Source organism: Rhamphochromis longiceps, linkage group LG14 (assembly GCF_057381845.1).
Source record: "Rhamphochromis longiceps isolate RC_006_pf linkage group LG14, R_longiceps_female_GT1.1, whole genome shotgun sequence".
NCBI lineage: Eukaryota > Metazoa > Chordata > Actinopteri > Cichliformes > Cichlidae > Rhamphochromis > Rhamphochromis longiceps.
In genome coordinates, this window is record NC_140570.1 from 31,236,209 (window position 1) to 31,260,671 (window position 24,463).

At 38.8% G+C, this 24,463-nt stretch overlaps 1 protein-coding gene across 3 annotated transcripts in view; it reads left to right on the top strand.

Moving 5' to 3' along the window:
• Positions 1 to 3,190: 3,190 nt before the first annotated feature.
• robo1 (roundabout, axon guidance receptor, homolog 1 (Drosophila)) overlaps positions 3,191 to 24,463 on the top strand; it is a 221,124-nt gene continuing 199,851 nt past the window's right edge. Inside the window, exon 1 of one of the 3 annotated variants that reach the window (XM_085429417.1) lies at positions 3,191 to 3,487. The gene's annotated coding sequence lies outside the window, so the exon portion shown is untranslated. The remainder of the gene's footprint in view (positions 3,488 to 24,463) is intronic. The other 2 variants (XM_085429416.1, XM_085429419.1) reach the window with 2 other exon arrangements.

Consider the following 24,463-nt stretch of genomic DNA (forward strand, 5'->3'; position numbering starts at 1 on the left):
AGTTATCACACTTACTAATGCAGGTTGTTTTCATGACCAGGCGTTGTATGAACACACCAGTGTATTTGATCAGCGTTCTCTTTATATTTATTCATTGTTAATACCTGCATCGTGAACGGCTTCTCTCTGCAGCTGCACCTGTGTGCTTCAACAAATAATGAATAAAAGATTATCTCTTGTTATTCTTTTATTCAAGACTGATGCCTGACCTCACTGTGTGTCATTGCTTTCTTGTTTTTATATGATTAACAAGTTGCAGATGCAGCCGGTTATCCTGCATATCAAGCATAGTCTCAGCAGCTGACTCTTCAGATTTCTTCTCCATCCACGAACACCGAGTGAATATAAATGGATCTGAACTTTAGCTGCCTTTCAACATCACATTCTGACATATTGCAGGACCTCCAATGGCACCTCATCCGCTAAAGAAACAACAGTGTATAAACAATGAAATTAAATCAAACTGCAATGAAAATATGTGCATGACATATGGGAGTTTTATTTAATAAAGCATATTGTCTTCCATCTAATCATTGCTGCAGTACCTTCAGTATTGAAGCAGCGTTAGTAATATTTTTTAACAATGGATCAAATATCTGTGTTAAATTTAAGGGGGTCAAATATAGAGCATATTAACATGTATTGCTGTTGTCCCCAGAGAGGCCAATTGCTGTGTACAGTACCTTACCAATCTCAAGCTATAGACAAGATGATCAACAAGCTGCTGAAGATAAAGAGCAGGATTTTTTCTTAAAGTTAATAGTGATCGAAAACAAGCCTAAACCTATTAATACCGGCCTTTTATTCATCAAAGCACCAGAAACTTGAGTAGATATTCATTCCACGTAGGTGCGTAATAACTTTTTAAGGTAATGAGGTGCAAGCTAACTACTGTTTGTCAATAAATTTGCCAATTTAACTGATTTTGAGATAATGTCAGACCACCAAACATACACCTAGAACATGACACCTGAACTTGCCACCCTTTGTGACTGATATGCAGAGGGAACCTAAATATTTTCACTTCTTTCTCAAATATTCTCCTAATACTTTCTCCAGGATTTGGTCTGATTATTTGACAAAAAGAATAGAATAATAATTCAAGCTTTCAACTAAAATATTTCAGCTCAGGTCTTCAGATCAGTATGGTTTAGTGATTAATGGCATTAGAGTACATTTTAGATTGAAACCTTTTGCATTAAAACAGGTCAAGTAAACATAGTCAATCAACAGGAATATTTACATTATAATCATTATGGAACAATGGATTTTGACTCAGCGCAGTGCTCATAGCAGATGGCAGCAGTTTCATTTACTATGGTGCCCATAGTTAAGAGACTGGTTATGAAGCAGCTCAGAAACTAGCAGTATGCAGTTGTCTTATTCAATATTGGCAGCCATTTGTCATGTTAACCTCTATGCAAGGACCTTGAAATTAATAAGCTTAAAATATAATGACACATAATTGTTATTAAACAACTCCGAGACAATGCATTTTATCTCATTGATGCATTTAGATCAATTTAGACACCACACACGGTCTCTCTGTCTGACATACACGTGTAACTTGTAAGTCAGACTGCAGGTCCATTGCTAGATAAGAAGTTTGTGATGTGGATCTTCATTCCCAGTGGACATAACCTCTGTCCCTCGTTGGACACACCAGGCAGACTTGTTAAGATGCAAAGAGAGCAGGAGCAGTCTGAATGTTCAGTCCAACTCAGAAAGTCAGCTTCTGCGCTGATTGACAGGAGAGGTTGTGTTCATGTTTACCCTTATAGAAATACATGAGACTGTAAAAAATAAGTAAATAAATAAGAGGAATACAAATACTGTACTGCAAAATTGCTTGGCAAGTGAATAGCTGGACAGGAGGAAAAAAGAAATGGGAGGCATAATGCATGAATTGATGGACTGATTCAAAAGGATGATGGAATACATAAATGCATCAATATAGAAATTCAATTTTAAAGCCAAATAGAATCTTTTGTCCATGCTGGTTTTCTTTTTAAAGAAGGCAGTGGGAGAAAGTTCCTCTTTAAGCACAGATTACAAACAGATGCAAATCTGAAGATTTGTAGGCTGTTTTTTTCTTCAGAAATATTAAATACACTTATAGTTGGAGACAAATGCCCGCTACACAGCTAAATTTTGGGATCTCCAGCCAGTCGGGCTGCTAGTAGAGAGCAGAATTTATCATTGTATCATTATCCAAATACAGCTTGAGGTGAGTGCTAATGAGTTAGTGCATACATTTCTTGCCTTGACAATATCATATATCTTAACTATTCAGAATGTGTGAATATATCAGTCTGTGCCAGACAACAGTAAGAATCGGGTTTGAACTCAGCTTGCAGTTTGCCCTTTTGTGTTTTTCAAAGCCATTTAAAATGTATGAGATGAGTGACGCACCTGCGAAGACTATAATTAATTGCCACACCCTCCTATTTATATTCTACTTTACCCAACGCCTTGGCGCATGTGACGTCGTGGGCGCATAAATTAAGGCTGCTGGCACTGTCCAGCTGCGCAAACATGGAACTTTACTACCTGGGGAAAGCAAACCGAACAGTCATCCCGAAGCCGCCACCACTGAATGATGCGTTTCAGGGACACAGTTTTGTGAGATAAATATGTTTGATTGGCAGCTCATTAAACTGAACCGTATCCGGGTTTTGAGCAGCTGATTGAACATACAAGTGATTTTTCAAGTGGGGTACTCGTCCTTCCAGAGCTGACTTTGCTGTTACCTGCACTTGTTACTGAGCTGAAAAAGTAGCTGTGAATTTTCAAACACTTTTTACCTGATGAATTCACTATCAAATCTCAGTTTTACCCCGACCAAAGCTTCAGTTTTCAAAACACAGCTAGGTTAAGTTCTTCCCAGTGTTTCATATAAAAAAGACAACTGTTCTCAAAATGATTCTATAAGGGAAAAAAACAACAATAGGTTATTATTCAAAAATGTCTTGAATTTCGTTTGCTTTAGAAGATGTGGCCACGAGAACCTCGAGAACCATCTATAAAGCAGGCATTTTTTAGGAGGCTGTTTGGTTGCAGTCTTCTGACAGACACGCAGGCAGATATCGGTGCCGTTAGTTTAGCGCAGCTTTAGGACCCAGAGAGGCTGACGCGGCTGCTCCCTGCAGAAGAAGCATGAACAGATTTGAATGCGCTGGCTCTCCACCGCTACCCTAACACCACTGTACATAACGGACCGGAATTTCTCATTTTCACCCTGAAGGATAAGGTTTATCAAAGGACTCTGCATTGGTTCCAGTTTCCAATGGTTTGTTTCTGGGAAGCAGGATAACCCGCTTCCACTCAAGTCGCTCAGTTACTAGTTGTAGGCTGTCCATGTCCCTGGGTTTTGTTCACAGCTACGTGCACAGCAAATAAAAGTTTTACGGACCAGCCGGCATGGATCACCTCGGCTTTTAAGTGAAACACACACACGTGCAGCAGCCCGTCGCGTCATTTTGGAGAGGTAAGTTGAATTTCGCTGTTGTTAGTGAATAGTGCTGCGAAAAGTGCGATGACAAGCGCAGTTTGGTGAAAAATGGTGCTCTTTCTGTCGGTGCGGAGGCTTGCTGTGTACTATTGTCTGTGTGATTCATGGAGGCTAGTCTGCAGTTCTTCTGACTAAACACATTGCACAGACACACTGGTTTTCTATGCGTAAAACTGGTGCCTTTTGGTAGATTTTTCTTTATAGCGCATAAAACACGGTGATCTACTTTTACAGCAAATTTGATGTATTCGGGTACATAAAATTGTGTCGTAAAAATTAACATTTTATTTTAAAGCCATTTCCACAGCTAGTGTCATGTCGTCTTGTGATTTGACAAGTGTGTCTGTTACTTGTCAAAGCACCCTGTTGACTGATGGGCTGTCATACTCCGCCGGCGGAGCTGTCCCTTTTCTGTGGTGCTGAAACTTTCCCAACTGGCCGCGTGGCTTGTCGCATCACAGGAGAGCAGTGACAGGAATCAAGCAATGTACTCGTGTATTTTTGTTATTTCCAGGGACTGACATTTAGGATTTGAAAGGTAAACACAACTAAGCTCTTTACCGGTCTACCTGCAACATGGTTCGTACAGGGTGATGCGTGTAACTCCCACGGCACTGACTTACAGCACTGAAATCTCAACAGGGACTACAGTAAAAAGTGAGAGGGATGGAACAGGCATCATTTGAATGAACACAAAGGGAATTTTAAAAAAAAACGGAATTTAATTAAAATTGTAAAACGATCTACTTTATGCTATATATTAAGATTTAAAGCATTAAGAGTTATGGTTATGCATTATAGTCAGTTTTGAACAGTTTTTGGTCTATTTATGGACTTTGCTTGGCTGAAGGCTTGCAGCTATGTGAACTCAGATTCACTGTGAGGAGCTCCTGTCTGTGATTGCTGTTATCACTAATCTGAAGCTCTTCACATCTGAGATTTACAATATGGCTGTGAGGATTTCTGTAGACAGGTGGAGTGCCGTTGATGCTGCTGCCATGGCATTGCTTCATACAGTATTTTCTATCTCAGCTCAAGCTCCAGAGCAGACTGCCCTTTGTAATACTGTGTGAGTCTTAATAGTCTTGGCAGCATTTGGCACAGTGGCACTTTACAGACTGATTCACTTTCTCAGAGAGCTGACCAGCGTTTTCTTTTCTTTTTCTTTTTCTTTATCTTTTTCCTATTTTTGGTTTTAGTGATGGTGGTGATGAATTGGGCTGGCTGGATTTTAAAACCAATGAATGGCTTTTTTGTTATAATATAAGTCCCTCCTTGAGCATTTTTGAAGGCAAGTAAGAATTTCTGGAACTTCTCTTAAGACTTTTTTTTTTTATGTAAAAACACACATTATTATTGGAAATAATAAGATTACATATTTCTCATGCAAATTCGACTCTCCTGTTGTAATAATTTTATCAGTCTTTTTATAATACCTATTCCTGCTGTGTTACTGACATTTAATTATGTTATCAATTATTCTTTTGTGTGCATTTAGCATTTGTTACATTACAAAGACAATTCATTTTTCCCAAATCCCATTTTTGCTGTAATCTTATCTCTCCCTCTTCACTGCACTTCCAGTTCACATGTCGGTATATTACCATTTTCTTTGTCGTGACAAAGAAAATGATATTACATGCATATTAAACATGCTGGATATTCCATATCACACTGCATCAAATTGATAATAATTAGGTTCAAAAATTGAGATCAGGGACAAAACAAAGAATGAGATATTAGGGACTTATTCAGAGAGAATAATAGCAGAATTTAAAATCATTTTATTTGCAGCTTACTCTTGCTTTTGTTTGTTGAATGGGTGACTTTGCCCACTGTGAACTGCTGGTCACACGTCTATGGTTGCTTCAGTAAATCTCTCTAATCCAGAGAGGCGGATCATATATGCCGTCATGGCAAATTTGGGGCTTATCAGCAGACTTGAAATTTTGTGCATGGCAGTCAGAGCGGGACATGAAGAGATCTCATCTAACAGGATTAGGGATATTTGGAAATAAGACAGCAAAGCGGGTAATGAATAAAACATTAATACATTGTGAGTAAAACCAACAACAGTAACTAATAAAATCAGTAAAGATTCTTTGAAAGGTTTTCCTGTCACAAATCTCCAGAATTGCATTACAATATTTTGATTGTGTTTACACACTTTCACTTTCACTGTTTATAAAAAGACCTGTTCTCACTTATTAGTATTCACTGGTTAAGAAGATTGAAAGATTTCCAAAGAGTACAAGAAACCATCATTCAAAATTGCAGGTATTTCATGTATTCGAAACATTTCTGCAATAGAAAATGACAAAAAAGAAAAAACCACAACGATAACCCATTGTTAGGTGAAAATGATAGAGGAAGTAACCATTACTCTTCTTCATCTACTTTCCACCCTGAAGATGTTTGAATACCCTGAGGCTTCTGACGATTGATTTCTATTTTATTGTTTTTATTTTTCATTTCTCTGTCATACTGGATGAAATTGCTGTCCTGCAAGGTTGCTTGATTGAAAAACTCCAGTTCAGTTTAGCTCATCCCCCTCAGAGCCCCGAGGCTGTGGCTCCATCAACGGGGAGATCCCGATCCCTCTGACACCCGACCTCACATGCAAAAGGTCGAGGGCTGCTCGCTGTCGGCAGGTCTCATCATTCCCCCATGACACGGCCATTATGGTGCCCCCTGGATGGCATGTCAGTCACCTATGGTGGCAAGTCAATTAGTCACGTCTTAAGGGAGTTAGGGTATGTTTGCTTGTTGGATTTTGTCATTCATCTGCACGTGGAGGACACGCTGGAAAGGGATTACAATTTTCCCATCACAATCAGTTAACTTACTGTATGCCACAAAACAATTAAGGACTCACATTTTTATCTTAATTCATCAAACGTTCCTCAAGTAATTGTTAAGAAAACATGTTATAAGACCAAAGTTAAGAATAAATGACTAACAAAAACAACAGAATGAGAAAAAGATGAAGGCTTTCTAGAAAAGTCAGAAATGGGATGCAGGAGATTGTGATCAAAGTTGTGGTTTAAGGTGTCTATGCTTGCCTCTCAAGGAGATTCAGTGTTGTGTGAATCAAACAGAATTTGCAGCACCACATGGAGATTTATGCTGTTAAGTACCTGGATGATTGCTTTTTTCTTAAGTCTGTCTTTACTCTGTATGTGTGTATTTTTAACAAAGGTTGCTTGTTTGCAGATGTCTCATGAATGACTCACTTTCTATTTTTTTCCACTTTTTCATCTTGGTCAAAATACAGGATTCTCAAACCACATCAATATTTTCTTTGATGAGGGCTATTATAGTTTTTCAGCTTTAATATATTTGTCTTTGCCAGGCCAGTAGTTGTATTTTTCTATGAACATACTGTCACAGAAGAGGAATTTGTTCTGTGCCCAAATCTGTAATGTCAAAGCAATGTACAGCTCCATAAAGTGTGAAATGGAAACGATTGAAAATGTGGCTGAGAGTGTATTCCATGATTTGTCTCAAGATAACTGTGCATTTGCTGCTCTAAAACTCTGAGTAAAATGGGCCACATAAAGTGTGATCTCGATCAGCAGTAGCTGGCTCTAAGACGCCCTGTTGCACACCTCAGTACAGAAAAAAGTTTAAAAAAAATGTTTAGCTGCTTGCCACTTAGTATCAAACCAAATGTATTGGGGGTAAGCCTTTGCGATAGACTGCTGTCCTATCCCTGGGTTTGTGTTGTGCAGCTGCTGTAAGCTGCTTCATGCCCCTGCATCAGGTGATAAGCTCCTGGCCCGTCAGCCTCCTCAGCATGCACAAGTTTCCCTACATAGTAAAGCTAACAGAGAAATGTAAATGCTGAGAAAAGCTTTCTGTGAATGCAAAAAAAAAAAACCCTCACTATTCACTGTCAGCCTCAAGATCCCTAACAAGACATCTGATTTTTAGACAAAAAGGTTAAAGTAAAAACAAAAGAAGTTTATTAATAAAATCCATAATATACTGTGGGTAGAAAGAGAGACAAAAAATGCTCTTTTTTGTAGTGTTCAGTGGTGGCTTATGTTGTTAAATGTCATGTGGTTTCTGGTGTTGCTTATATTCAAAAAAGTTTAATTGTTAAAATGTTGACAAGTGCTTTGTTAGTTCTTCTTCAGTTTAGAAGTGTTGAACAGAAAAGTTGTTGTTCTCTGTTGTTTAACATCAAAAGTGAATGAAGTTGTGCATTTTTGCATTCACAGGCCACATAAGAGCTTTTTTTCTTCTGTCCAAAAGTTAAAAAAGTACAATAATCATATTTAAAGATTAAAGTTCGTATTAAGGTAGTACCATTTAAAATGGGATAATATTACCAGTTTTTTAGATTGCTGTTGTCATGACAGCACCCCCTGTTAGTACTTCTAACTAGATTGGCAGATCTGTGCAGTCTGTCAGTGTAATGGTTTACATCTTGGAGTCTACACGGATCTGAGGTCAACACAAACCTACTCCTCGCTGTGGGTTTTGACAGCAACTTTCTCATTTTCCATCCTCGTGACTATACCCTTCCAACAGAAACAGGATGCTTCTCCTTTTTATAATCTGGGACCAACTTAAGGGCGCTGGAGTTGCTGACACAGCAGGAGGGAATTAATGCTAATGTTAGAAAGCTAACTTATCCAGTTCTCAATCCTTTCTTCATAGTGAGGGTTAGCTATCGAGAAGTCTACCATGCTGGCTGCTATTTCTGAGAGGAACACGTTCCTAGAATAGCACAAGTCCCCCATATGCTGAAAGTTGGAAATGTCAAATAAGCAGCTATGTGTTGTTGCAACGCTTGAAAACTCACTCTATTACTGCTTAAAGACCATACAGAGGATGTACAGTCAGATACATAGCGCTATGACATTTACTAACAATACTAGTGCACAAATGTCAGTCAACTGCTGACATTATCCTTCTCAGGAAAATGTACACAATAGTTCTAGTGTCATCTCAGTTTATGTTTTCTTGTGAAGAATTCAAATGAAATGTGAAAAAAATAGTTTTAAGTCTTATTCTTCTCCTTCTTTCATTTCCCAAGGCCTATCATCTGCCTCTGAAAAAAAATTTTTTTAAGTGTTACCTTTGAATTACTGCACTTACATATTCAGCTTTTACCCAAGGGTTAGGAATAAGAATTCAGTTTTCTCCTCTAGCTCATTGGAGTATGCCTACTTTGCGATAAAACTCAATATTAGTGTCTGGACATCTCCTACATCACTGGCACCCACACTAGCCAGTATCTGGCAGGATATCTGTGGTTTATTATTTTGTGTTTTTCTTGCTATAATGTGCTGCATTATTTAACAGGTTTTAAAGTCATAAAACAGCTTGGGTCCCAGCGGGAGGCACTGAGCTGTACTTGGGGTGTTTTTTCATTTCTGGGGATTTTTAAAGCGTCTTTTGATTTTGGGGGACTGTCCTGTGCCTGGACACAGTTTGAAATGTGGGGTGGAGGCAGAAAGGGGCTGCTGAATATCACATTTTTTTTCTTATCAGAAGGTTGTCCTCCCCCTTTTTTTTTCCTTTTCTGCCTTAGCTCTACCTTCTTCCTTTCATGTGCCTCTGATATCACGGTCAGCTGCAGTAACTGCTCCACTGCTTCTTGGGATGAGAATGCCTCAGTCCCTCAATCTCCATATTACCCAAAGCACACTTAATGAATAAAGTGCCTTTTACTGTGCGACATTGGACTGAGTGGAGAGCACAAAAACCAAGGCAAGGTCACTTCTGCAGTGTGTTCTTGTTAACTCAAATTCTGAATGCCAGCTGTTATTTGCATGCATTTGTTTGTCTCACGCAGTTTCTTTAAACATAGTGGCCAAGTTCTGCATACTCAGCAGTGGCTCATTGTTTGATGTCAATACCCAATTCCAAATGGGATGAGAAAGAGTACACAGTTGCCTGGTGTGTATTGTCTGTCAGTCTCTCAGTTGTCTGTGCTGCTCTAAATTTGCAACAAAGTCAAATGTACCCTGTGTATGTGTGCACATTCATTTGCATTATTTGTGTGTAATAACATCCACTCCCAAATATGAATCTGAATAATCAGTTAGCAGTGCAAATGTGCACAGCTTTTTTGTTTTTAATGTGTGCATGTGCCGGCTGAGGTGTATGCAGCCACTGGGATTAGTGGTAACCCATAACGTAGGCCAGGTCATCAGTAAGGAGCACATCATCTTGTCTCAGCTCCCCACAGAGACAAAGGCAGTAGATACCCCCTTTGTAGCAGCTGGGAACAAAGCACTAAATGTGCAGACTTGCATTAATGCAGGTAGATTAAAAAAAGATATATGGATTAATCAGCGCAATAGATATATTGAAATGTTCTCTCTCGTAGCCGACTCCGATCAATGGCCATTATGCTACTTGGATACATGTGTAAAGAGTCCCTTTCTCCCTGTCTGTGTACACATTTTGCAATAGTTTCTTTGCTTAATGATGGGTTGGTGTGGCCCTGTGGACATCGTTTGTCCCCTTTAATTACCTGGAGGTAGAGATTGTTATTCATGGTAGGGGACGGGGGAATAGTTGTCTGTACGCCCCCCCTCCCCGAGGCCTGCTGCTCTGAGCATTGATGTGGGAGGATGTGCAGAAAACAGATGCTACCCCATGATTTCTGAGTGTTTGTACTAATGATGAGCATCACTAGTCTATCTTTCAACCCTTTAATGGAGGTTCAGCTTGATTTAAAGTCAGATTTTATGGATGGAGCAGTAGTTTCTAGTCTTTCTCATAACCAAGGGCTGCGCTGCAGCTTTTAGACAGCGATACTGTATTTTTTTTTACTTTGCCTTGTCCTTTAGAGGTTGATGTAAAGACAGCTTTATGTCAGATCTGGTACTGCTTGTTTTTGAGGCAAACCAGCAAATTTGTCCCATTCACTGCGAGCCGTGTCTACCTCGATCTTCTTTCAGCCAGACAGCCATTGATCACTGTTCATTTTAGTGCAATGTGAAAATTAACTTGCAGAGACACAAAATTATTCTGCGATAGGTAATCAATTACATTTTTCAGCTATATGCCATCTCTTATTGTTAGGCTCAATTGCACTTTGAGAACTCGGTTTGTTGTTGCATGCAAGGATGGAAAGACATTTTGGACTTTAGAGTTGGCTAATACTGCACTGACAGACTCTGATGCCCTTAAAGCAACCCCAGGAAACAAAATTTTGTAGTGTTCCAGCAAATTTGATGATTTCTTGGATTTGGATAGCTGATGTCACTCAGGTTTCCGACACAATTAGGTAATCTGGACTGAAAATGAGGGTAACAACTACATCGTCTATTATATACCGCTACAAAGCACAGTTTATACCTTTTACCTCTATTTACTTCATTATCTGAATATTATCAACAAGGCTCATTTGGGCACTCCAGTTTTGGATATGAATACTGTTCATTTGAATATTCATATTATTGGGAAGGCTGGTAGATATTTCTTCCTCCTTGTCTTGTGTGTGAGTCTCTATCCCGCTTGTATTTAAGTGTTGGGCTGGATATGTCCCAAAGGCTGGCTCTAATTCCCTGTGGTGTCCATCAGACCCCTGTCCCTCGAAGCTCTGACAGAAGGAGCTATTATTTTCTCATCGCCCTGGTGGCCTATGTCCCCTGGGAGACGCGTCACCACGTGACTGACAGTTCCGTAAACACAGCCCTGGGGTGACTGAGTGAGAGCTCACTGCAGCGACACCAGCGTCCCGCCTCTCTCCCTCTCCCTCTTCCTCTCTCTCTTTCTCCAGACTTCTCATCTCTGTGTGTCTATCTGTCATGACCTGGTCCACCCTCGGCCTCCCTACTCCACCTCTTCCCATTACCCTCACCTGACGCTCAGGGTCAGAAGCCACCTGTGTTGAGGCGAGTTTATTGCTAACCTTGCTGCACCCTTTCCACCAGCTGACCATGAAACAACCCCCACCCCAAACAGCCTAATACCTTTGTCATCTATGATATTCAACACATTTTCAATATTTTTAGGTGCACTCTATTAGTTCCTTTAATGCAGTATCATAACAACATGGCACAGATTGCATGGGCTGGTGCAGCTCCACTGTGTATGTGTCAGTAGGTCTAACTCCGATGTAACTAAGACAGATGACTATGTCAAGGTTGTTTCCCCACAGGGCTGGGAGAGTAGTTCTCCTCCCAAGCTGCTCCGCTCCCTCCACTTTTCAGGTTTCACTGGGGCCTCACAGCTTATTGTAATGACCTGATGTAGATTCAGAATCAGCAGCCCGGGACATCCATCTACATCAGGGTGCAGGAGACAGGAATACCCTCCAAGTCTGTCTGCGAGCTTGAGTGTGTGTGTGTGTGTTTATGTTTGTCCCTTCATGTCTGTTCACATAAGAACAGCGTTTTTGTTCCTGAACTAGGTCTAGGAGATATGGGCATAAAATTCCTACTGGAGTTTTTACACTGAATGGTGCTAGATGATATTTTCCACAGAGTGGGCTAGCTGTTCATTTGCAAGTCAAAGCATTATGTGAGATGTCAGAAGCACATCTATTACAACCAAAAACTGTGATTTAGAAAAAAAATGTGATGACATACTTAAAAGCAGTCAGGAGCCAATGCACATTTTTGAGAAACTTAATAAGATCATTTTTCATATTCTGTTATAATATTTTAAATGTAACTGTTTCACTGGGTATACTGATTTTACTCAGTTGGGGTTTTTACCCAGCAGTCAAACATTCTTTTCCAACAGAGGACTCATAGCTGTTAAGTCGCTTTCTTCAAAGCCACCAGAATCCATTGACAAGAATAGTAATTTCACCTAGAAGAACAATGGAGTTGCTCATCTACAGATGTCTCAAACCATTAGTTTGAGGTATTGTGAGCCTTTTGGAAGGGTTCATTTTGATCCACCTAATGTGTTCTAGCACCAGAGTTGCACAGCGCAAGATAAGCATACTTTCACTTTGACTGGCGTGAAAATGAGCTATTTTTTTTATTAAGTTATTCAGTCTCTTGCTCTTCTCAGTTACCACTTACACCACCTGAATGCAACAATGGCCTCTTGTTTTGGTCGTAAAACTTGTAAGTTCTTCTTTTAATATTTGTTGGAGATATTTATGATATTGTGAACATATAATGTTTAGCTACTGAGTATGCCTGAATGCCTCAATCCAAGAGTAATGCAGTTGGGTATTTTAGAAGACACTTTCTATGCGCTAGGCTTTTGTGCTGCATTACCTTTTACTGCTAAAACTGAATGTCAAATATCTGCCAATTTTAAGAAAAAGACTATAGTTCAGTAGAGTACTATTTTATTATTGATCATGAATTTTGAATCAGCTGCTGCAGCTGGACGCAACTTCTATTCTATTTAACGTTATCTATTAAACATTAAATAATAATTAGTTTTTGGCATCTCCCATTGCATAAGGGGATTATAGGTTATGAATGTTTTTACCCTGAAAGTTTATGAACATTTTCTAGCTATGATTTAAGTGATGATTTATCCTTTTAAGAAGTTTAGCATTCACACGTGACTTCTGACTTCTTCTTATCACTTTATCTTTAACAGACTTAAATTTTTTAATTCTGAAACTTGGTCAATGTCACATTTAGCATGGCTATCACTTTTACACCGCTCCCTGGAAGTTCTGTTCCAACCTGTGTGCTCTATGACTTTACAACAAACCTATAACTTGTGCAAAGGGCAAACAGTTAATTCTTTTTTATATCCAAATTTCAAGTGAAGGATCATCTCTGGTGATGAAAGGCATGTCTCCGGCTTTGACTGAGCAATTTTCTGTAGTTTTTTATTTGAAGAGTCCACAGTTTTCTAGCCTAAAGGCAACATGTCAGGTGAAGAGCAAAACCAGAAGCATGCTCAATTTATTTTATTTTTTTTAAAGATTCATCAGGTTGTACACTGTGAATTCGTCCCCGAAGGTAAGACTGGCAGAGCTGACTTGTACAATAACATACTGTGGTGCCTGAGGGAGAACATTCAGAGGAAACGATCAGAACAGCAGTGCGTCCCATCTCATGCCAGCTCAGAATGCACTGAAAACGCATTTTTTGCTCTTGAATTTTTTGCTCAAACAAACACAATCTTTCCTGAACACCTGGACCACTCGCCAGATTTGGCAGCCCCACAGCCTCGCCCACTTCCTGAAAATCAAAATCAAGTTGAAAGATTGCTGTTTTGGTACACTGGAGAGGATCCAATGCCCATTGCAGAAGGACAAGTTCAAGGGGACAAAAATAAAAAACTCAGTGAAAACAGTTACCAAGCGCATGAGACAACTGATCGCCAACAGCAAAATCTAAATCAGGTAAGGTTTTATATTTTTATGGTTCTGTCCTCAGAACATTTTGATCACATCTTTTATATAACTCTCCTCATCCAAAATTTAAGGACATTGTTCAGTCAAGATTCCCCAAACTATATTTCACATTCTTTATGCCAGGCTTCTATAAAGCATATTATAAACGTTCTTTTAATAAATAGTCATAATTGTAAGGTGGGTTAGAGCAGGCAGTATTTCACCAAAGTGTAAATATTTTATCACCTTCTTTTTTCAGATTAAGTCTGGGAGATGATAGTGTAGTGTTTAAAAGTCATGTTTGATGCTTTAACTACCTGCACTGTTTCCACTACACTGGAACATTTACAATGATGTAAGTCCATTGTTCCTATAGGAAATAAATATATAAGTTAATAGAGAGTCAAGCCATAAAATAAAGAGACACTCAACCCCTGCCCTTTCTCTGCAAATCTTTTTTTTCAGCTCCACATCTGAAAACTGTCTCGCACCTATTGGCCAATTGTCCTCCTTGCCTGCAGTTACATAAATACATTCTAAATGAGTAATTTTATGAGTAAGCCTGTTTTGGCAGATAAACATGTTTGTTCTTAGCATTTAATGCCAGAAACAACTAGCCTGATTCTGTCTGAAGATAACAAAAGAAATACACATGCTACACTAAACAGAACTTATGTCCAATATATTAGATACAACTGACATGAAGGCAATTGTAACTTGTAACAAACCTTGACACAGATGTCTACTTCAGGCTACAGTTAACACAGGCTCACCAAAATTGGGCAACAGAAGATTGAAAAAGGCTGCCTGATCTGATGCGTCTCAATTTCAGGTGCCACATCCCACTGGTAGGGTCAGACTTTGGTGTAAGCAGCATGAAAGAATGGATTCACGCTGCCTTGTATCAATGTTTCTTCCTCAGCTTGTAATGAGTGGGGGATATTTTCTTGGCAGACTTTGAGCCCCTGAGTACCAAATGAGCATCATTTAAACACCACAACCTACCTGAGTATTGTTGCTGAATATTGTCCATCCCTTTATGACAGCACTGTACCCATCAACTCGTGGCTGCTTCCAGCGAAATAATGTGCCATGTCACAAAAGGTGGTCCAAACCAATACTTACAAGGTGAGGTGTAACTAATACATTTCCCCAGTGTCTAAGATTAGCAGCTGGCAACCAATTTAAATTTAATGTGTGGGACCTGGTTTTAGAAAAATGACCTGCTGATAGAAAGGGGTGAAAACTTGTTCATTTGTTGATGACATTGTGGAGTTAAGTGGAGATTTTTTTTTTGTATTGTTACGTATTTTTTAATTCATCAGGAAGCATTCACTTTCTGCAGGAGACAATTTTAAAGAGTCTCATATTTCCCACTTTTCATTCAGTTTAATTCATCTTAAAAAAAAAGTGCCAAATCATGAGTCATCTTCTGGCACTTTATAGAATAACATTAACACAATAATTCACCCTTGTGCAGGGACTTGAAGACAGTGTACCTCAATTCTTTTGATGTCTCTGTCCTTGTATGCACTCAAATGATAAAATACACTGGAGATGTAGGTGTGTGCCAACATGTGTTTCTGTAGGTGTCTGATTTAGTAGAGCAGGTGATACCTACACTTGAGAGGACGAGGCTAATACTAACAAGGGCAACATCTAAAGAGCTTGTGTTTTTAGCACTTTCAGATTTAATACCCTGCCCTATCAACAAATTAACACTGGCACTTTTCTTTCAAATTTAAAGTACCATCCGTAACAAAGCAGGCCTGCTAACATTGCAATACTGTTATAAGAGACTTTATGTTAATGCAGCTTTGCAGAGCATGTAAGTGCAAAGTGAACTCTGCGTAGTGGGAAAGTCAATGAATATTCAGCTCAGTCTTCTTTCTATTTGACTGCCACTGTAAAGATAAATGAAGAGGCATGAATCTGATTTTGTCAGTTATTTTCATAACCTGACTCTAAGGTAGGACTCTGTAATTGCCAGTTTGATTTACCTGGTAGTGTCACTTTGTGGAGAAAAAGACAAAAAGTTTGAAACAGAAAAAGCATATTTTGACAAAAGAAGAGTCTGTTAAGCATTTCTCTGAGCACATTACATTTACCAGATGCTTGTGGGAAAACCTCAAAAACAAGAGAAACAAAGTTTTTGTCCACTTTGACCCTCTGTTTTAATTGGCTAAGGGAAAAGGAGGCTGGGATCACTGCCTGTCAGTGTGTGAATACTCTAATTAACTAGAACCTTGGAGCATTGTAATCTCTGGATTTTGGAGTATCATAATGCATTAACTTTAATTAAGCTTGTGAGCTACGTGAGCTAATTAGATGAATGTGCTTATTTGTAATCTGGATAATATGAATACATTTTACACAAACTGAAATCAGTCAGTCTTGCTAATTACAGTGTGTGTGATAGCTCTAATTGGGTACTGTGTGACTGCCTGTCGACGATACACTCTCTGTTGTTACTATCTGTGCACCCGGCTTAGGCTAATGTGTTGAAATCCTCATGGAGAGATGATGTGCTCGGCTGAAGGCTGACAGTCCCAAGGAGAAAGGCTCACCATGTCGGAGCCTTGTTGAACCACGTACATGTTCAGGACCACTGCTCCTGTCTGTCAGCAACAAGGCAGTGCAAACCCACTGTGTTCTCATTATCTACCTGATTTTTCCTCTCTTTCCTGCTCTGTGGCAGTCGTTGCAGCTGCTGCTGTTTATCCCTGTATAGTTTTCATGTCTCATATCACACATTTGATCTTTGTCTGCTGTTTGCTGGAGCATGAAAGTCTACCACTATGAATTGTCAGGGCCAGTGGTTTGAATGTTGAAAGGGGAGGAAAGAACTGTATCCATTTCACAGCTGGTCCATTTTAAAGATGGATTTACAGTATCAGTTTCTTGAGATCGGGGCCGTCTTGTAATCATTATGACTTATAAACATTAGAATCATCTGTTTTGCCTTCAAAACTGCTTTAATTCTCCATAGCATAGATTCAACAAGGTGCTGGAAACATTACAGCATGTACAGTAACAACCTCACACCGACCTGTATAGATGAAAGGTTCCATAGTATACAATGAACTAAATGTCACATTTAAGAAAGCAGTTTAAGATGGTCTGAGTTTTGTGACATGACATGTTATCCTGCTGGAAACAGCCATCAGAATATGGGTTCACTATGATCATTGAGGGATGGGTGGTCTGTTGTCACTAATACTAAGGAATCAAAATGTGCCAAAAATATCCCTCATACTGTTATACCACTAACTCCAGCCTTAGCCCTTTATAGATGGTAGGACGTGTCCATACTTTCATGTCTTTTACACCAGATTCAGACCCTGTGATCAAAATATGGCACTATAAATGGAGTCTTGTCAGAACAGGAAACACTTTTCCAATCTTCTATTGCCCAATTTGTGGGGGAGCGCATTTAAATTGTATTCTCATTTTCCTGCGCTTAGCTGGTAGGAATGGCGCCTGGTGTGGTTGGTGTAGCCCAGCTGTTTCAAGGTTTGTGCTGCTGTTTTTTTTATGTAATTCATTTAACCTTTATTTATATGGGTAGTCCCATTGAGACTCAATGTCAATGTCAGAGATGCTTTTCTGCATACTCTGTTTGCAACAAGTGTTACTGTTGTCTTCCCATTAATCAAATCTTATCTGACCTCTCACCTCAACAAGATATTTTTGCCAAGAGAATTGCTGCCATTTGGATATTTTCTCTTTTTCAGACCATTTTCTGTAAACCCTAGGTGGTTGTGTCATTGAATTCCAGTAAATCAGCAGTTCCTGTAATATTCCAACCAGTCATTCTGGCATCAAAAATATGCTACATTTAAAGTCACTTAAATCATCTTTCTCCCCCAACATTCTGCCCTTTACTGTGATAAGCTGACCTGGATGAATGAAGGTTCCATAGCACCATGTTTTGTCTTTATGTAATCTTTTAATAAAAGACATACTCGACTGTTCAAGCTATAATTTGCATGGAATCTTCTGACTGTATTCTGTGACAACGGTGCGTGGATAATATGTTGCTATAAATGAATCTGTGATTATCTTTATTATCCGTCAAAAGCCAAGCAAACTACTGTTACCCTGTATCGTCATTAGAGACCTTTTATTAAGGCGAATTAAAAACCTACAAAGACCTACAAAGTTTGTGTAGCTCGATTTATTTCAGATTTCCACAATATGCTCAGTTTTTAATTCAGCAGATCATCGTACTCAAGTTTACATCCCTAAAACCACTATGTTGCTGCCATGTGATTGGATAAACATAGAAACTGATAGTAATGAAGTGCAAATACTTTCTTACTTTAAGCAGAATTTTCAGTAGCTATACTTGAATATTTGCTTTTTTCTCAACTTTTAACTTTTATTATCTACATTTTAACACAAATTTAGGTACTTTCTCAGTACTAATTTCTGTACTTACATTTTCATAACATGCTTATTGTCTTAGCTGTAAGTCAAATCAAACTGGTTTGGAGCTAAATGGAGGCAAAAATAAAACATGAAATGCAATTCCATTGGTGTATCCATTACTGCTAAATGCAAATGAAGCGATGAAAATGGCAAAGATTATATAATTCATGCATCATTGCACTATACTCTGAGGATAGACTGTGCCAGAATGATCTGGAACAATGAGGACTCACAGTATTTCAGCATCTAGGTAGCACTACAGAGAAAAAGCCAGTATAAAGAGAGTAACTTTTTTTTAAGTGGCAGGCAATTTCAAATGCAACATTTTGAAACGCTTAGCAAATTTAATCACACACGCAAATTGTATCCATGCAATTTGTCACATGTGTCTGCCAGCTAAAGGTACAGCTGCTGTATTTCTCAGGGAGAGAAAGGAATGTGAGATAGAGATGGAGAAGGATGAAAGAAAGCAGGAGAGGAAGAAGAGAGATAGGGACTGCTCAGTGACATTTAATAAACTGGGATTATAAAGCTTGCTAAGAATGTCCTTATTTATCCGAGAATGTTATTGAATTCATGATGTGTTGCTGAAGTAAAATTTTATTTATTTATTTATTTCATATTGTGAAAAGTCCTGCAAAACAAACTGAACTATGCTATTTGGGTGACTGGCAGTGCTGCGACGTTTAAGACAGGATATAATGATTAATTTGCAAAATTTTGGTGAAGTTTACAGTAATGCACAATGTTCCACTGGTGCGAAGTGACTATGATGTTCATGGTCAATGTTAGGGTTACACTGAGTAGCAAATTAGCTATGATGACTGCACACCATCTACTTATAGGTTGTTAAATTTAGTTGGCTAACACAAAGAGCAGCAGCACAGCTCAGCTCCAACTCTGCTGGAGAGTTAGGATTCCCACATCTGCCAAATCCTACCTTAACTGTATAGGTGTAAGTCACCTATTTAAAATCTAGGTCCCAGCAAAGAGAGATTTAAAAAAAATCCCTTTGTTTCTCTTCCTGTGTTCTATGAAACAGATGTTCAAGATGAGTACATATGCTAGAATTATGATTTAAGTTTACAAAATAAAATTGCATAGCAGGCAGAGGGTGTCCTTCAAAGAGCTACTTTTTACTCAACTGGAGAATAAATTAAATAAACTAGAATAATAAGTATAATAAGTAAAGTATAATTAGAAGCATAAATTCCTCTTTTTCTGCTCTGTACAATGGGGTGGGATTCAGTTACATATAATACAATGCTGCTACAATATTCTGCTCACAATAATGACAATAACAGGGCAGGACATTTTTATACCATACCCCATATACAACAGTCATCTAAGATTTATCCAATATGTAAGAGAAAAAAATACCCTAAACGTGCATGAATTGTGTACTGTATTATTTATTGTCATTAAATTGGCACATAATTTAGTTAATTTGCTGTCTGATTTGTCTTATTCTGTGTTTCTTCTTCTCTTAGTTAGTTACTTTTTGTTTACTTTACCTCGTTCATTTGATAATAGAGATAAGGAATAGTGACTCTGGTAAGTCAAATACTGAAAGACAACGTATCATAACAGAAACCTGTAGAAGATACTGCTGTATCATTATTTTTTCCGACACTTACTGAGCATGCATTCCATAATTGCTCCTCTTACGCTTTATCAAGTCATTTGATAAATGCTTCTTATTCTTCAATTTTATTTATTTCTTTTGCTCAGTAAAACATTATAAAGTTTTCTTAACAGTTTGATAAATACAGGCCTAGAGCAGTATTGCAAAATGGAGTCCATAAAGCTGTATTAGAGATTGCTGTGTTGTATACAAGAACCCTATTTATTTTCAGGATTAACTGTCTTACATCATACTGTTATGACAAAAAGCTTAACTAGGTCTGTAAAGATAAATGATACATGATAATTCACTACAGAGGCAGCAAGAGTTATGTTGGCTAATAAATGAGAAAGAGAACATGTAGCATGGAGGAAACAGAAGAAAATGTGCCTGTGGCCCAATTTCAAACAGACGCCTGGAGTCATGTTGTCTTCAGTCTGCCTTCGTGGTTCTGTATTCTGTTTATTCAGCTTGAGGCATTCTCTGACAGCTGTGCTGAAATGAGCTCTGTAAAGTTAGAAACAGACCTCTGAAGTTAAAAAAAAGTAGTCTTACACAACCACCATTGTGACACTTCTTACACCATACAACCCCACAGGGAACTGCAGCCCGGTTTCAATCAGACATCACAGTGAATAGATGAATAGAAAAAACAAGGTGTTACTATGATCTGTACACAAACTGTAAATGCAGTATATGTCCAGACATTATAAACTGTCAAAGAACCCCCCCTCCCCCCAGAAGCCTTATCTATTTATAGGTTATTACACAGAGCGGGTTGAGATTCATAAGGGCATATGGAAGGCAGAAGGAGATTGTCAGCCACTGTCACTTACAGTAAATGAAACCTCTGCTACTCCTGTCCTCCAGAAAGTGCATCTGAAACACACTATTAACTTTCCCATTGCTGATGTCACTTTTTATTGCCCCTTGGTTTCAGGTTTTTCTGAGTTGGCAGGCTCTGCTGCACTCCTTTCCAAACCCAGATAGATGCTTGTGACAGAGCATAGAAATACAGCAATGATGGAGATATTATTCTGAGGATTTAATTTGCCAGAGTGGGTTGGGAAAGTGCACCCTCATGATGATTAATGCAAAAAACCCTGTGCTCTGCCTTAGGAAAACCGTCCACTGTCTAGCTTTTGTCTATAAAATCTCTGAGATTTTATTAACACACATTTTTCAACCGTGTTTAGCCTGGAATTGAAAAGTAAGCTTAGTGCAGTTGTAAACCTGCCTGTGTGACATTTTAATCAGTTTTATATGTATATTTCTATATCTAACAGTTTGTTTCTGTGCCTGTCATATGGTGGATGTGACAGATGTTAAATCTGAGAGTGTTTGGTGAGAGGTTAATTACAAATCTGTATGCAGTATGTGGGAACTGGTTGTGAATTAAATTGGAAAATGCCTGCAGCTCATCTTCATCCAGCTGATATCCAATGTAGGTGAGTCTGAGTAATGAGATGGACCAGTTTGTGGGATGAAGACCATCAATTAATCATTTTTAGTTTCTTACAGAAAATATAGTTAGGGATGATTAATAGCAACTATTAATAAGATATTGTTAATGACCAGAGGTCTGCGACTCTACTGTGAGTGCTTAAACCGGCCATCAAGGGACTCGGTGTTGCTTTGCATGTGGCAGAGGGTAAAACGTGTGCTGCTTTTGTGCGGGGCATAATAGAGAGTGGCATTTGAACATACGCTTGCCGCATTGTGCACGCGTAATTAACATTGCATAATCTACCTGCTTACATAGCAACTTTTGTAATTAGAGTTATGATTGCAGCAGGATAATGACAGCGATTCTGCAGCCGATAATGACTGTTGTGCTCTTGGCAGTTGCTGCATTGTTTGTGTAGCAGACTTCTGACATATGGGACACAAAAGGACACAATAGCCAGGCTGACTGCTTTTGTTCAAACCCAGGCAGACCCAATCACTGCAGACAAATTGCGCTGTAAGTCGTCCAAATGATGCTGACCCTGGGAAAATGGTTCAGACACATAAGAACGGGCCCATAATGCGAAAACCTCGGCTACTTTAAGCTTGTGGACACTGAACCTGAGCACAGAACCTATAGCTCCCTGGTGCTCTCTGACTTCAATAATACTGTTTCACTGAGAGACATTTCTCACCGAGTAACAGCTTTTGCAATCTCCCAATCATGGTCTAAAGTCACTCAAAAGGAATAAAGTTAAGTTTGTATTAACTAAAGGCCTGTTTTATTGATATTAGAAAACAAATGTATGTTTTCTGTTTACAGAAAGAAGCACTTTGCCCAGCTTTTAAAAAAAACTCCACATGGAGTAATAGGACTAAATAGGATTGGATGTTTTTATGGTAATACTACTTCGAAAAAATCAAAGAACCACCCATCTGTATCCTGAAATAATGGAATTGTCCTTTAAAGAAATGGTGGAGCCTTTATTCAAATAAATTAAGAGTTGTCAAAGATGGCATCTTGATAGCAGGCACTTAGGCCTGTGGCGTCACTCGCTGTGCAGTCAGTGGGGACAGGTCCATAGTGCAGGCTAAGGACTAATCCATCATCACTAGTGAAGGGGCTGGGGGCCATGCGCTTGGCTTCTCACTCCAGGAAATAATAAGCTTTTAATTTTTTAAAGATCACATTCATGAGAAGACAGGTCACTATAAGGAAGCCAAGTTACCAAGCTCATCTCCGGAGAGATACTGGAGTGGCTTCAGCTGTGATTTGAGTTTTATTTTTTCTTCTATCTGCATCAACTTCCCGGTTCTAGACAAAGAGATGCTTATTAAATTGGATCTGCTTATTGTCTAATTTTTCTATACCAGAATAAAAACCTCCATCTAGGCTAGTAGCTTCCACCATTAAAACAAATCCAAATGATCATTCACTACATGACATACAGTAGCAATGAACAGAAAGTGGGACAGTGAAGACGGGTCTCTCCCGGTGGAATGGATGGAGCATATGCTGTTATGTAAGTCAACTGCAGGGCATCTTAATGGCTGCAGATTTGTTTCTCGTCCCTGAATGTTGCCACTGTCTGCACTGTGGTTCCCACAGCAGTGTGGAAGATTGGTAGTAGGTCTTGGAGGAGCATGAGAGATATGATTTACACAAAGAAGGAAGGACAGGTCAGCCACGTGTCATCCACCCTCCCTACCGATCACTTTCCACCACCCAGGCAGGTTAATCCTTTTATTGTAATGAAGTGAAGGAGCATAATGTGAATGTGAGATCCTTAATCCAGTGTTGGCATTTTTATGAGAAAGGAGAAGACATGGTGACACAGAGAACGGAGTGCATGAGAGGCACAGGGACTATTCATCAAAATACAGTGCTGACATGGCACAGCATGATAAACCACACCTAATGAGATTTGCAGGTGTATGTACAGAAGCAGCAAATCCCCTTAATGGTATTGATGAACACTGCACATGTACTGTAAATGTATTCTTTTTTCACTCATTCATTGTAACCTGTTCCGATACAGTAGGTTTTATCAGTTTATGCACATTTCACCAAATCAGAAATGGACTGCTATGAACTGAAGCTCATTGTTCATTAAAGTGTGATTCCCATGCGCTTTTGTTTGGGTTGCTATTGTTGTACCAGTTACTGTACATATGATTCAAGTCTTTTATAGATATATATAGCACATGGCGCACTAATCCTTAACTCTGGAATCTGAATCTAAGAAAAAATGTAGTCAATGAATCGCTAAAGCAGTTTTTTTTATTATTGAGCAGGAAAAAGCACAGAACTTTTATAATATAAGATTTATTTAATACTTATAATACTGTTTGACCTACTGTTTGACCATTTCCAGGTGTGCCAAAATATTCAGAGAAAGTGATAAAAGAAAAGAAAATATGATTTCTTTAAATAGTGAGGAATACATTTCAGAAATAAATGACATCTACAGTCAATATTTCATGCAAAAAGGCATTTCTATCTATTTTATTTCTAACTGCTGAAGCTATAGCAGTCTGAGTTAACAAACCCTGTGGATATTTTTGTCCCAGTGGTGGGTAATTGTTATTGCTGTGTTCTAAAAAACAAACCTGCATGTGACTATCATCTTTCTGGTCCTGCAAGGCAAAGGAACACGGAAGAAACAAAGGTACCGATTTAATCCTAAAAATACCTTAATGTTGGAAAATATCCAGTTTTATTTGGCTAACTTTCAGCAATATTCCACTCACACTCAGCTAAGATGAGGCTGTGAAGGGCATCGGATGCATTTCAGAAGTAGGGTCAGTGGCAAATAGAAATACTCATTAATACTGGAGAGGCCAGGGTCTATAATGGAACTGCTAACCCTGTGGTTAAAGACTAAGAGCTTTCTGATCAAAGTCACCAAGATAATATTGCTTGTCAGTATTTGAAATTTTAGGTTCTCTTCAAACTGGGGACAAATTGTGACCAGATATTTAAAACAGCGTGAGCATATCAGCAGTGTTTGTTTGTAAGAAAGACGGTAAAGAAGCACGTCGGTAGAGTATTTAGCATTAAACTTTATTCTGGATAGAAAATAACAAGAAAACGTCAGATTTAAATATTAACTATTAAATTAAATACTCTACCTGAGTACTCAAAGTGCTTTATACAACATGCCATTCA